Source organism: Mycteria americana, chromosome 14, assembly GCF_035582795.1.
Source record: "Mycteria americana isolate JAX WOST 10 ecotype Jacksonville Zoo and Gardens chromosome 14, USCA_MyAme_1.0, whole genome shotgun sequence".
Taxonomy (NCBI): Eukaryota; Metazoa; Chordata; class Aves; order Ciconiiformes; family Ciconiidae; genus Mycteria; species Mycteria americana.
Window position 1 is genome coordinate 9,287,312 of NC_134378.1, and position 15,728 is coordinate 9,303,039.

Sequence of the window (15,728 nt, forward strand, 5' to 3'; positions counted from 1 at the left end):
CAGCATGTGCTTCTGCTTGTGAAAATATGGGTATGCTGTGCTGCCATGCTGCCATGAAGCATGAGGCTTCATCCTCATCTGCATTCAAAGAAGAGGGTGAGGACCATCTCCCAACAGCCCCGTATTCCTTTCTTATGAACCATTCTCACCACTTAAACATTTAGTCTCTGGTGGTCCAAAATAAGCATTTCTGGTATCAACATTTCAGACCTTTGTGACCCTCACTTGCTTCAAAACAGGCTTTATTACAAACTCTGAGAAGAGTTTGTCACTGGCACTTGGGTATGTGGAAGGTTTTTTAGGAAGTGAAGAGGACAAATGGGAAAACTAATTATCCATGTCAAAAACATTTCATACTGCATAAAGCTCGCCTGTGAGGAATGCTGCCTTTTACTCTTATGTCCTGGGAACTCTGACCAACTCAGCCTCCTGCATCCACAGCTTGTCAAGATCCACGGTTGTTTATAATCAAATCACTCTTGTGTACAGATCTAGGGCAGAAAAGCCCATTTATTATAAGCTTCTTTGTAAATACAGTACTAGGTTCTTCCCCTCACTACCTACCACCTTGTCTTGAGGGGAAAGGGAGGTGAACGTGAGCTCCAAATAAACACCTCTCTCAGCTAATTTGTGCTCTCTTCCAGCCTCCCCCCAAGGATTAAACATTAGCTAGGGATCTCAGGAGGGCTTTGGCCACACTACACAGCCGAGTAAGCCGGCGGGACCTGGCACAGTGCAGGAGGGCGCTGCACTGGTCCTGTGCTAAATGTTAAGCCCCGATGGTCGCTCTGCAGCCTCTGCTGCAGAGACGCTGCCCTGCATTAATTAGGTAGGAGTGATGACCTAGTGATTCTGGAGTAAGGAAAGCAAAGTCCTGTAGCTGGCATTGCTGCAAACTTGTTTCAGGATCTTGGGCAAGTTACTTCACCTTTCTTTGCCTTAGTTCTTTTATCTGCAGAAAGATACTTCCTGGATTTGGGAGAATAGAGGAGGGTGTCTCAGGTATTATTTGTTTAAAGAACTGTGAAATATGAGATAAGAGACCTTGACAATACCATATACTATTTAATTAAAAGCTAAAAATATGAATGAATTCAGCAGGGAAAGTTTTCTGGTGAAAATGACTGGAAGCACAATTGTCCCTCACTCCAAACACTTCCCGGGCAGTAACATTACCACATAGAGTTTGGCTCATTATATATGTAAAATAGGCAGATGCTATTAGAAAGTAATTTTTTTCACCCAGTGAGTAGAGAAGCCTATCCCTCATGATGAAATCCTCTGCAGGGGTCATATTTTTATCATGCCTCATACTTCTCAAGGTATTTGAAATCACCCTCGAAGTTGGATACTATCTTTTCTTTTCTCCTCTGGAATCTGAGCTCTGTGTTCACAGAATTTCACTGAGTCCTCTGCATTTTCCTTTCAAATTTCCTTCCCTTTGACAGTATGTAATTCCTGATGTTGGTGGGTATCATTGCAGTTTTATTAAGTATGTAATGACACACTGTTCAGGGACAACATGTCATGATAATAAACCGTCCACGTAATTAGGGCCGACTCGTCAATCAACATGGAAAAGGACTGAATGGAGTTCATAAAAGCGCTTTTAAGAGGCTGGTGGAAATGGTTAAAGAAAAAATAAATTAGCAGTGTTTTGTATTGTTAAGTATTTTGCAGAGCAGAAAATTAATTACCACTGGAGAGAACACACTCTTCTGGAATGCCCATGTGTGGCTCATTATATCCCATTTTGCCCTCTGAGTCATCCCTTTGCAGCCACTGATTCCGTGCGAACAGGAGCAGTCACAGTCGGATCAAGTTTAGTGACTTACTCGTGTCAGTAAGCAGCCATAGCAGGAAATTCCCCCTTGAGCAGTGGCCAGCATACCTTGGCAAAAGCTGGTGAAATAACTTTTCTATGCAAAAAAAATCACATTTTTGCATATTATTATTATTATTATTATTATTATTATTACTTCTTTACTTTTCACTTTAGGGATTTTATTATTTTAGATGAAATGCTAAAAACGTGTCTGCAGTAAACTATACAAATCAGAAGTCTGTATGTATCCCAACTGATGATCTGAGACATCTGGCACTTACACTTGAGGCTTTCCTGCATGGGAGAAATTGTCCGCATGAAGAGAATGCACATTTCCAAGATCTAAGAGAAAGAGAAATAACAAAATAGTTCCTGGTGTGCTTAAGCCCTGAAACTGCACAAGCAAGTTACCAAGGCCAAATCCAGCTCTCTCCAAGTGTAGGTGAAAGGTCATCCACGAATTAGGAAGCAGACTATAGAGTTACCAGCATTGCAGCAACAGAATAAACTCTCACCAACTGATTGACTAAGACAGTGGGATATCACCCCTAGCTATTGGCAACTGTCCTCTCATCATTAACCTTCATTAAGGTGGTCATCTCCAAACCAAACAAATGTACAGTTCAGTTACTAACATAAAAGACATAAATTAGATTTATATAAGAGTATTGCAAAATATTACATAATAAAAGCTGCTACCAAACAACAGCAGGAAGATTCATCGCCCTACAACTTTTCCTCCTCAAACAGACAAAGCCTGGCTATTTTGGGGAAATTACACCTCGATTGGTGACAACACTTGCTCTGTGCATTTGATGTGGGGGAGAGGGGGTACTGCTGGCATGCTCTGTCTGTCTAAATCTGACAGCAAGGCTAAGGTTGGCACTTAACCGCATGAATCACCAACTACTGAAATTAAAAAGCTTGCATATGCAAATCACTAATTAAACATATTAGCATAGTCAGTTACCCAAACTGTAATCTTAATCGTATCTCCAAGTTAGGCATGCAATTACACACCCATTTTGCAGATTTGCATTTGTGAGCATGGTTTCCCGAGAGCTAGGTCCAGAAACTCATCTAATAACCAATTTTTCCTCATGTAGTTCCAGGAAGGAAAAAGAGTGAAAGTATGCTGAGTGGCTTCCTCTCCTGAAAAGTAATGGGGAATTCTACAAAATCAGGAACTGATGGGGACAGCTGAATGACAACTGAGAGGGTTAGACGGTGAGTTATGCATGCTCTCATTTAATCTAATGCCCATCTTTGTGACTCCTTCGACCCAAACAACGTGGATTTCCCTCTATTAGCAAATATTCAGACACAGGAAAAGACTATGTGCCAGATTTTTACTTTATTTACATTGAATTACGTGAGATTAGAATCTGAAACTAGAAACTTTCTTTATACAGTTACAAATAGCTATATTATGCAGTTTTAAGGGGTTAAGAAAAGGAGGAAATCATAACCACAGAAGTCATAAAGGCAACTTATCCCAAGCCAAATAGTTTTGTTTCTAATGCAGGGCTTTAATTATAACATGTCATATAATGATGACATAGTGCTATAATAGGCAAATATAATGCATTAATCTGATATTATATTTTGGCTTTAACAATAGGTGCAGCGAACCAGCCTTAGTGGATAACTCATTCAGAACCTATCTGCACACTCCACCTAGATACTTATCTGCCTCTTTAATTAAGTGGAGGGAAACTTCTTGAGGCCATACCCATAAAGCTAGTCTCTGATGATAGCAGAGTTACTGGAAGCCTTTGGTAATCGCTTACACCCACGTATTGTGGTTAGCTTCCAACTTTGGCTCTTTCCTTCTCACTTTGGAACCACCTATTTATCCCCTAGTGTAAATCTCCTAGTGTTTTTGTAGCAAAAGGGGTACAAAAGACCTCTGGGGTTTGTTTGAGCAACATGTCAGCACGCGGTCATTGGCCTCCTCAGGACTGAACCAGGCTTCCTAATTGCAGCGGTGAAAAAAGCTTTGGCAAATTTTTCACTTACCAGAATACTTCTTGAAACAGTAGGAACAGACTGCATCAGTGAACACAGTATGGCCGGTGCCAGCTTTCCATAACACAAGTTCCGCAGCTTGTCCTCAGCATGCGCTCATGGCAGAGACACTACAGCAACCGACTTCAGTGGAAGCAGGATTGGGCTTCATGGGATAAAATCATCTTTCCTGATTCTGTGGGTCCTATGTAACTTTGTGTACATTGAAAAACACCCTTTTTTGCTTCTTCAAACACAGAGTTTGTAGGATTTGCATGCTAAGCTAAAAATAAAATTTTAACTAATCTATTAGATTGGAGAAGGTGGTTCCCTGAGTTGCAGTGCTTGCTTTCTACTAGGAATTTTTGAGAGAAATGTGCTCTGAGGCAGTAATATACAGAAATCATAAAGACCAAGCACATAAACAGCATCTGAAGAAAGCACAAGGACAGCAGTCTCGAGGCCATGTGAGATGATAACTCTCTGAGGTGACAATAGCGTACAATAAGTACTATAGTCCCTGTAGCAGAATAAAGGCAGCTGACATGAGGTTCCTGTACTTCAGTACTAGCTAAGCAAGCCACACAGGATGAGCACAACCAAAATGGCTCCAACAGCTTACCGCCTCCTTTTCCTTCTTCTCTCCTTCTGCAGCTCACTTCCGTACTCTCCTTCGATCTTTTCCAGTATGAGAGGCTCTGCTAATGACCTTTGAACAGATCATGTTGAGAATGTCACTGCAGAACTTCTTAATCTTATGGTGGCGCCCAGATAATATGGTGATGGGTACTGAAATGCTGAAAAACAGACAGACAGATAGCTAGATAAGATTAGATATATAAGTAATTTAGTCAGTCATCATACAGAGCAGCTGACATAAGTTCATTTGTAAAGCCAACTGCTAAAATTGCTTTAGAAGTCCTTACATTTTAATTCTGTTGGAAGACAGACCTTTGATCTGAATTGTTTTGGTGGCATGTACATTATTTGAATGGAACTTCACCTGACCAGGTAATACCAGACTGGTCATTCCTGGCATACTATTGTCATAGGAGAACAGTGTACATGCAAATCCATACCTACCGGTAGCTCAAGGGCAGACAGATAACTGAGCATCATGGAACAGATACAGACTGAAAGCATGAGCACCACTTTATGCTGATATGCAGAATGAATCATGGCTAATAAAAGGCCCAAACAACCATATATATATATATGACTAAATGTAACACCAAAACACTTTTAAATTAAGCATGATCAGAAAATAAAATGAGAAAAATTAATAGATAAGTGTTAGTGCTTCTCTTTTTCATTAATATTTATTAATTTACACTGGGGGGAAATGGAGGAGGAAGAGAAATAGAACAGACCTGTCAGATTCGCTATTGTTTATAGACAGTTTTATATTCCAGCTCTCAGGTACTAGCAAAACACTGGGATGTTTGTACTGCATTCATTGCAGGGAGAATTATTTACATTCACATGTTATGTTTTTTTAATTCGTCATTAAAAAAAAATTTCAAAGACACTTCCTAGGGCAGTTTATTTTTGAAGTGGGTTATTTGTTTTCACTCTAAATCTGAGGCCACAGTAGTATTCCCAAGGATGGAAAGGGTAAGAGAGTTAATATAAAAGTGTAGAGTTCGTTAGTCCATGTGTTTCTCTCAGTGGCATTCACCTCAGCACAGACACTTTGCACCACTACGTCCCACTAAAGCAAAAACTGCTAAGCGCATGGATGAACCACAGATAAATGGTTGCATGTCTTAATTAGTGACGGCTGAAGCTCTCAGAAGATCCTGTGGTTGAATTAGAATAAGCATTCAAAAAATTCAAATGTTAATCCAAGCCTCTTTAGTTTATAATGATGGAAGTCACTCTCTAGAGTCGGCTTACTCATTCCTTTTTTAATATATCCTGACTGAAGTTGGGTTTGAACTGCTGCACAAACAGCAGCTGTCACAAAACGTAGCTCTCTCCTTCATATCCACTCAAAATCAGTAATTGCAGGTGTGCAGAAAAACCAACCAACTGAACAGCAGTCTCCAGACAGCGCTTGCCACAGTCGTGTCCTTCTGTGACACTTTACTTTTGCATATACTCGGTCCTAAGGCTTGAAGGCTTGGATTAATCTTACTGAACTGTTAGAATCCCTGTTTCCTTAATGTTTGGGAAGCTCAACCTCTTTTTGAAGGTACCTGCCTCTTGCCAGTGACTACAGTAAAGGAGCTAGACTCCTAATATGAGCATCTCATTTATTTGCCTGTACTTTGGAAGGACCAAGGTCCAGCTGTCTTGTGAAATGCCTGATGTTACGGTATCTCCCTGACTGGTAACCTGTCCCCCATAGCTAGTCTGTTACGGAATACTTCAAGTCAGCTTTCCTGCACATGGGTGTATTATAATGGACTGTAACACAGGAGACTTGATTCTCTAAACGGAAGTGTTCATATACAATATACCTAGAGCCTGATTGAGCCCACTGTCTTATGCCTGTGCCATCAAACCCACGGACTCATAGCAAGTCCACAGGGTGTGTAAAATGCTGTCTAGCACATCTGGAAGTGCCAGGCTCTCAGTCTGCATAACTTAAAAGTAATGGAGGATGAGGACAGTAGTTACAACAATTGTACTTACATGCCTAATGTCTGCATGAGCAAATATCAGGCTTGTTATACATGTATTTGACATCTGCAAAGAGTTGTCCAGTTTGTGCATAAATGGAGTAGGTGCATATTTCCCTCATGCACCGCATGCCAAATATGTGCAAATCAAGCACAAAAGTCTGCCATCAGCTGAGACAACCATTTAAAAATAGGTGTCTAAAAGTATTATGTAGTAAAGTGCTAAAGAACGTAGTTTTAATTTTCAAATTTCCAAGCAGCAAGCAGCTTTTTTTTTTTTAGAATCAGACCACTCACACATTTCCGTTTAGGTTTTGGAACATGATTTTATATACCTATTTTTTGAGGAACATTGGCCAAATTGCTAGCTGTCGGCTGGAGTCTTTATCAGGAAATCTGTAATTGAACATTCCAGGCCAAGATGCATAGAAAACAAAACTGGGCAGAAACTTGTATAGTATGGTGGTAGTTACACTGGAAGCAGTAAAAAGGATTAAAAAACCTAGTTCCGTTAAAAAGCCAGTTCAGGAAAAGGGACAGAAATGTACTTTTGTGAACTTGAAATGTGTTTGCAGTGATAACAGCAGTCCTTCTTACAGCATTGTGCACTTTCAAAGCTTTGAATGAATAAGTGTAGCTAATGAATAATAGTACCTTTAAATAAAATCTTAATTGCAAAACAAAGCAATAATAAAGAAAAGTTAATACTTTTCTTTTTTATTCAAAGCTTAGAAAACTTTAGGTTGGAGTTTTGGGTGAAGGTTTGGTTGCTGCTTTTTCCCCTTTTATCTGAACCAGCTCACTCAGACCTAATCTTCATCATCTAAACCACTGATTAACACACAAAATAACTTTGGAGCAAGCCAGGTCCAAGCAGGAAGCTGCAAGTACTATCATGTCTTCATGATATTAGCCAGCAAAATAACTGTGGTTTCTTCAGTTTTTTTGGTTTGTTTTTTTTTTTTATTCTCTACATTTATGTTTTCCTTGAAAGGGGCTTGCATTTTTGTTTCTTCTTTGTGTTGGAAACTTTCAGATTTACAATCTCATTCCCGGAGGGAATGCTTATTCTCCTAGACAATCCCCACAAGACTGGGGCAGGCCTGGACCCTTACGCAAAATGGGCAAGGACGACTCTCACTCTGCTCAGGTTTGTCAGTCAAAACCAAACCGTCCGGCCAGATAGCACCTCTCCCACCTGGTCAAGTTTAAAAGAAAGTAGCTATGACTGTGTCAGGTGAGGGGACTGGTCCTGCTGGTGTGTATTAGGCTTGTTCAGAATATTCCATCTGAATTGGCTGTCCTGAGAAAATAGATGCTCCTTTACTTCCTTCAGAATCCCAATGGATTTTAGGTGGGAACTCTGTACTAAGCTGCTCAGATCACAGCAGTTCTGCGCATGTCTAGACATAAAGTTGCTGGTACTGGAAGAAATGTTATCCTGAGCAGGGAGGAACCTACTGAGTTTTAGGTGCTTAAGTCCTCTTTTGCATCTGGCCCTAACTTGCAAGAGAGGAAGAGCCAAATGCTCAAAGGCAGCTTCCATTTTATGGCTCTAAATTATGCAAAAAAATTATGGACTCGATAATTTTGCACCTGCATTTGTATTGGAGGTGATGGAGAGCCTCAACCAAGCAGGGAGAGGCTCTGATTCTCTGCCCTTTCTCTGCTCTGTGAATTCAGAAGGGAAGAGAGGCCTCATGCCAGCAGAAATCATAGACCCCATGTGTGTCGTATACTCCTATGCAAAGCTCCGTGGTTGGTACACTGGGTGCTTGTTGGGCAATGGCATGGAGAAGGCTGGTTTCTTTGGAACATTTTCTGTTCATTGTACTGTTCCTTCCCGGCATTTCACAAACCACCACAAATATGATGACAAAAAGGGGGGAAAAACCTTCTTAAAATGAATTCTGCATCACTTCCCTCGCTATCCCAACAGCCTTGCCAAGCTCATAGGACCCAGGCAGAGCTGGTCTCTGCTGGATGTTACTCTTCAGACAATTTTATGATAATTTTGGGGAGTTTACATGATTGAATGGTGAAAGCACAAGGACGGAAGTGAGGACTCTCAGCCTTCATTCCTGGTTCTGCCACCAAGATCCTGTTTGTATTGGGATGACATGTATAAACTCTTCTGGTTGTCCCATTAGCATGAACCTTGTTTTATGTATTTGCTACTTCTGTTATTTCTAGGGCTATCTGAGGCTCAAATCAAAACAATAGCAAAATGGCCCAATTTATCTGCAAAGCAAATTATAAACCTAAGAACTATGATCTCTCTGCTCTGATTCAAAGCCTATGAAAGACAATGCAAAGACATCTATTGACTCCAGTATACTTTAGATGACAGTGCAGGCTCTTGATCAGATGGAAAAGAGAAGGAAGGCCACTAGAACTCAAGGAAGCGGTGGGAGAGCTAGAATATGTATTAATGGGAAGTAAAAACACCCTCAGGGGATGCTGGAAGCAAGAATTCTGCCAAGGCTTGGCTAGAATTCACAAGTTTAGGGGCCCAGCTTTTGCAGCTTCTTGGCTCATCCTAGGAAGAACACAGCTTCCTGTCTTAACCTCTTAATGTGAGTTCTATATTTATAATTTGCAGTACTTTTCATACCTGAAAGAACAACTCCGTTCTGCTTTCATGGCAAAATTCCCAATGATTTCATTGTGAGCACAGCACAGCTCCCATCCTCTTATTCTCTCCTGTTGGGTCTTCTTCACGTCTTTCCATGCTGTGAGGCTTGACTGGTCCTCTCCCCACTCATGCTCATTCTTGGTCTCGGTTTCTTTGATACAGGTAACAGTTGTTAACTCCATCTAAAGATCATATTTGTTTCTGTAGCAACCAAAACAGAAAAAGAGGAAATTGATTCAAACACTGCCTTCTGCACCCATTCAAGATATCTCCTGCTTATAGTGACAGCGTGTTTTCTCCTTGCTTTGCATCATAAGCCTTACAGTCTAGTTCAGCTGTTTGCAGATGGGGCTTATGGAGGAGAATAGGGCAGCCGGACAGTCCTAGCTGCCATACGTGCAGAAGTAGTCTGTAAATGTAGCATGTGATCATCCCAAAGCACAAATAAAAAAGGGAAGAAAAGAATGAACCAAAAATATATTACTGTTTTTGAAAATGAAATCTCATGATTTCACTACATAGCACTGCTATTTCAGTACTGTGGTTTTCAAACAGTCCTAATTTTGTGGTCCTTCTTCAAGTACCTACTTCCCTGGGGTTGGTACCTACAACTGCCTCTCTGTTTAAATTAACAAAGTGGTTCCAAACAAGTGGTGGGCTACACATAAAACCTGGAAAGTTTATCTAAGAACAGATTTTTCCCAAGTCACTTCAAAGTCTTTATCAAAATAAAAACTGCAAAGATGCATAACCATGATCCACTAACAACCATGTCCTCTCTAGTCCATCTACTATCATGGTGCAAAATTAAGGAGTTTGAAGACTATGAACACTGATTATATCAGGAGATGCTTTGGATTGTGATCAGAGATGGCTCTTTCTTCTAAAAATATACTAAATTTGATTCACTAGCAGCAGTGACAAAAAAAGATGTTTTGGTTTATAACGAAATGCTTTGCTTCAAATATTTAATTTTGCTTTAAGGGTTTCTAAACATATAATTAAGCACTAAACTAAAATGGAAACTCTGAATCCCAAAGCTAAAACGTTTCACTTAGAAAATGCTAAAATTGTATCATTTGATTTGTTTGGAATTTCAGGGTGATATAACTAAAACAGTCAGTTGAAACTGGTTCTATTTCACAAAGAATTTCAATTTTCCTAGATTTTAAGATTTTGGCTAAGATTATCTGACGATAAATGTTTACTGTGAAGAAATAACGTGCTGTCAGAATCAGGATTTCAGTATTACTGAATACAGGTCTATAATGGCAGTTTACTGCACTATTTTATCAACGATATTTACAGACCTCTCAGCTGAAAGGTGGAGTGGGTACAGTAAGGAGTAGGTCATGGTTCTCTTTTAGTATATTATTAGCTATGGCAAAGTTACCTCTCAACAAATCCGTAAACTGCATTTGAGAGGAAGGAAAATACCATGCACATTTGTGATGCCACAGAAATAAAGTATCATAATTAAAACAATGTTCTTTTCCCTCAAGATTTTCTTTAGGGCTGTCCTCAAAATGGATCCTAGGCAGGTAATTTATTGTTTATCCACATGACATTTAAGCAGCATATTTAATACAGTTGCAGTTCATACTTTAAATTCAAACATAACATCAATCCAACAATTTTTGGCAAATAAAAGGCAGCAACAGTGTGTCAAGGATTCAAGGAGACTCCAATCTAATTTAAATGGTGTTGCTCTCGAAAGCTGGCAGCAAGGAGTGCATCTTTTTAAAATGTTTCTATTAGAAGCTGATGTTTATGATCGCTCTCAGCTTGGCAAGAAAAACACTCTTCTAAACATTTACATTTCACATTCTTTAGGACAGTTGAAAAATGTTGGCTTGCAGTTCTCCACACTGCAGAGAGGTTGTGAGGAATGTTATAGTAGAACATTAATAGCCATGTATTTTTCTTGTTCTTTGATTTACTGTGTGGTAGTTTTTATACTAGTCGTGTTCTGAATGTTGTCTGTCCTGATTTAAGCTTCACTCAAACAACATGAGCCTAGGTTTATTTTTCTAGCTAATAAAAACAAAGTCAATTCATTTATTAATAATACTTGTACTAATGTTATAGTCACCATTTGGAGACTTTCCCATTTTAATATATTCAGTATATACTCTTGCAAAACTCCCCAGCAGAGTCAGAAAATGAGCATTTTTCAAGAGATGCAGTCTGTGAAGGAGGGGCTGTCGCTGTTCTGTTTGTCCAAACAATGCAGCCGTGTTCTGGTTTGCCTACGACTCTGATCACAATGTACAGACATCAGCAACAAAAATAATAATATAATGTAGAACCCCTGGTCAGTCCCTCTGGCTCCAAGGTAACTACTTCCATGAGTAACTGCCACGTCTAAGACATCTGTGTTCTGGCTGCTGTGTGTCACACATCACGGGCCCCAGTGCACAGCTCTGGGGAGCTCTCACAAATAGTGCCATTAAAGCCAGCTGGACTGAATACTTCTACCTGCCTACTCACTCCCTTGCGCACAGATTTCCCAATCTGATCCAACCTAATAGCATCAGGAAAAAAAAAAGTGGCATTGGCTTTATTCTTCACCGAGAGCACTGTTTTCAAAGCAATGTTTTGAAAGTACAATTAAATTGTAGATTAGAGGTGCATAAATGTGTTCAATGTGTTCCCCATTCCACAAATCACTTAAGGATATGTATGAATCTTACTGACATAGTTAAATGAATCGCTGAATTAGGACTGATGCATGGGATACGATGAAGTCCTAAACATTGCCAACTCCAAGGAAGGTCACTGGAAGTTGATGGTGCTTAGGAACTACAGGACTGAATAAGTACAAGAATGTATCCACCTGAATAATTTTCTGTATGCAAATCGCCTCACTGCAGTGTTGCAATCAGTGGGAGTCCCCAGGCTGGACTGCTCCTGTGGGCAAGCTCACTCATGGTCTGAGGATCTGCAGAATCAGGCTTGGTGGTATGTGCTGGATGCCTGTGCACTATCATTTTAATTCAGTTTGCTAAGGTGTGTACAATCTCTGTTAAGGTACATGTAAGCCACAGTCACAGTGGCATCGAGTCAGCTGCTTCAGCTCTGGGCCATTTTGCTGTCAGTTGAAGACGTGAGACTGATGCAAGCGGCTTGTTCGATGGCACTTAGATAAAGAATAAAATCTGCTGTATGCCTTGCTGGTAGTAGTAGCAGAGAACTCAAGGCAAAGGAATTTTACAAATTGTGAATACAAATTGTAGGTGTGAAGTCTTAATTGCTGTTCATAATTAGGCAACAATACAAAAAAACTGTACACATATAATGCCCTTCATCAGAGGAATTCAGGTAACTTCCTTTACCTGACAGAATGTTTTCTTTCAGAAAACACTGTAGATAAAGCAGATTGCAAAGGATAAAGCTTTTGCCATGTTTATAATATAGCTGATAATCAGAACTTTATAAATAAAGTAGATCCAGACCTCTGGGTTGTAGAGACCAGAAGAGATCAACTTCCAGTTACTAACAGTAAACAAGAAGATTCTTTTTCATATCCCAGGATTTGAAAGTGCCAGACATCTCCCTTCTTTGTTTCAAGTCTGCTATTCGATAATTTCATTACTTGTCACCTAACTTGTGATTTCTTACCTTTAGAAAGTTTAATAAACTTTAGAAAGTTTATTAAACCTTTAGAAAGTTTAATAAACTTTCTAAAGGAACTACCTTCCTTTAGAAAGTTTATTAAAGTCTCATCAAAACATGCTATTGTGACAGTATTATATGGAGACCCCTCAAAGCAGCCATAAACTACCGTGTCTAGGCCATGGCAAAAAGCCTGGACCTCATGGCTACTGGCACCGTGAGGCCAGGAGTGCACTCCCTGTGCTCTGAGTTAGCCAAGGGTTTATATTGTTCAGGGAGGTGCTTTTATTCAGTAGGGTAAAAGCTGGGTCTTGCTGGCTTACATCAAAATTGTTTGGGAATATTTGCAAACTCATGGAAACAAAAGACAATGTCTCTTGACAAAACATTTTAGTGTAATTCTGTGCAAGAACACTCTCATTCCAGAATAAAAATGACCACACAAAGACTGACTCGAAACTAACTTCCTGCCAGCCTTCAGAAACTGAAAGTCCCATTTTAAAGTTGAAGGCACTTACAAAACCCCCGTTTTTATTTAGCTTGCTGTTTCCAGTGTGTACATCCCCCAGAGCAAGCACCCTAAATCCAAATAAAGTCAGGGGAATCTCGAGGTACCTGGTGACAGTTGCATCACTTCAAGACAAGCACCCAAAATGAAATAAGGTCAATTGAACCTCAAGGTGCTCAATGACTCATTTCAAGGAAGATATTAAAAATGAAGTCTCTCTGAAGGGTTTTGAAAATTTTAGCCTAAGTGACTGGGACAGAGGATGAAGCTGAGGAATTCCTGTTCTCATAGACAAGTCCTCTCAGAGCAACTTGTTATCAATCAATAATCTATATTCATATAGATTAGCATATATAGGTCTCTATGGGAAACCGTAACACATCACAAATCATAACTTAATAGACTCTGTGTATAACCAGTGTCTTGAATAACACTAATAACTCTGTATAAAGAAATAAAGGGAGCAGCTCAGAGTGGGTGGGAAGCAGTAGCCAGCAGGCTGGCTAGGAGGAAGGGAGAAATAATAAGGCACCTATTTCCCAGGAAGGGCCAGCAGGTGTATTTATAGAGGTCACACACCTTCTGGTCAATTAGGTCTAAACCCAGAGGAACCACTGGTAAAATATCCATTGCTGCTGGCTTTGGTAAAAGCCAATTAGAGACGCATTTATATTATAAAATGTAATTTCTAGGGAATAAAAGTGTGGAGAACTTCAAAGAGTTGCCCAAAGAAGGATGGAGCATGGTGTATGTTCAGGACTGGGACTAATGGATCCCAGTGCCTGAGCATGTGGACATTCTTTGAGATTCAAGGGCGGATAGCTTAAAACACTGGCCCCTGGTTGCAAAATTTAAGACTGGATTGAAATAATTTTTACTTGTTTACTTTACATTTTACTTGTTTGCTTCCTCCCAGTCTAGTATCTAGAAGTTAATTTTAATTGTTTCTAAATAAGCACTTGCTTTACTACGAGGCTTGTCTGACGTTGGGGGTAAGGTAATGAAAACAAAGCTATGGTGTTTCAATTCCATGGAGATCATAGACTGAGTCAAAGAAGCATGTGTAGGTAACCCTGAGAACCTGTACCTCAACACAGCTGCATGAGATTCCGCAGGTGGGAGTATTTTTTGCCAGGCTGCAAAGAACCAGCGCAGGAGCTGGGAATGCCAAGTGCCAAGTTTGCAAAGGCGGTCCCTTTAGTAGGCACAAACAGAACCCTTTCTGAGGCACAGAGACTCCCCATAGCTTCTCTAAGCCACGGTGCTGTACAATGAGTAGACCAAGTCATACCACGGGTTAGTGACAAAGCTGAAAAGAATCCAGATTGCCAGCTCCCTGGCCTAAATACCAAATGTAGTCCTGCCTTCTCCTCTAGCATAAAAGCATAAGGAAAAATGTTCTAAAAGCTTTCAAGAAGCAGTGTGGATTTTGCTGTTAAAAAAGAGGAAACATTATCAAAGGATCAGAAAATTCCACAAAGTAACAAAACAGTTACTATTGCAAAACCCTGGGGGATCTCTTCTGTGGTATAGAGTTATTCAGCAGCTCAGATTCATAGCAGTATTTCTTCGTCCTCCACAGTCATAAATTCTTTTTCCTGTTTTGGATAAGTTCAGTAAGCTCAACTCTTTTGGCTTCAGTTGAGAGCCAGACCTTGCCCAAAATGTAATATTTTTATTGTCCTTTCCATAGAACATTTATGCTGTGTTTATCAGGTTCATTTATTTTTTCATTAGAAGTTAATCTCAATGCCATTAGCACTGCTTTAATGTCATGAGAATCACACTCTGTAGGGTGCATCCTATGAGTGCCTCAAAAATCTCTCCCTGTGGATATTTTGTCTCTGTGAAATAGTCTGGTTCCAACTATTCATCTTTGCCAAGAAGAACAATGTTACCAATTATTCCTACAGTGGAAAATAAATCAGAACAATCATTTGTTTTCTTGCAGTTGGTTGTACATATCCTTCATCATAAGGTATTTAGCTATGAATTAGAAAAATTTCCTTTCACCTTCCCAGCCTCTTCAGTTTGTGCAGGATTCATGGTATGCCTATGCATCAGATGAGTTATTTTACCTGGGAGGTAGGAATTGTTCCAAGTTCATACCTGCTCAAGATGTAATTCAGTTTTATGAAGGAGACTGGCATAATGCCTATCTACAAAAAAATCTCCAGCATTATTACGTAGAGCATAGAAGAGTTAACAGTGACCCAGTAAAAGAAATCAAGAATTTGAAGGTGGTTTTGCAGAGAGAAAAGATCTGTCATTTCTGAAAAGAAATGAGGTGAAATTACTGAAAGAGCATTTCTGATCATGCAATCAAGGAAACGTAGAACAAAACTCCAGGGCGCAGAGGGATCTGTGAGTACTACCTTGGGGAGAAGGTACTACAGATACTTGTTCAGATAAGGGCATATCAAAATTCAGTGCCTAAGCTCAGAAACCCAAACATTCATATTAAAAATACAATCAGTTCATGTTCATGGATTGGAACATGAGTAGCTTTAGGAC

General features: G+C 39.8%; 1 long non-coding RNA gene across 2 annotated transcripts in view; it reads right to left on the reverse strand.

Moving 5' to 3' along the window:
- Positions 1-2,073: 2,073 nt before the first annotated feature.
- The window catches only part of LOC142416819 (uncharacterized), a 78,154-nt gene continuing 64,499 nt past the window's right edge, over positions 2,074-15,728 (reverse strand). The window contains exons 2-4 of one of the 2 annotated variants that reach the window (XR_012777837.1): positions 9,071-9,292; positions 4,455-4,629; positions 2,074-2,167 (exon numbers count right to left, since the gene is read on the reverse strand). This is a non-coding gene — a long non-coding RNA (uncharacterized LOC142416819). The remainder of the gene's footprint in view (positions 2,168-4,454; positions 4,630-9,070; positions 9,293-15,728) is intronic. The other variant, XR_012777838.1, reaches the window with a different exon arrangement.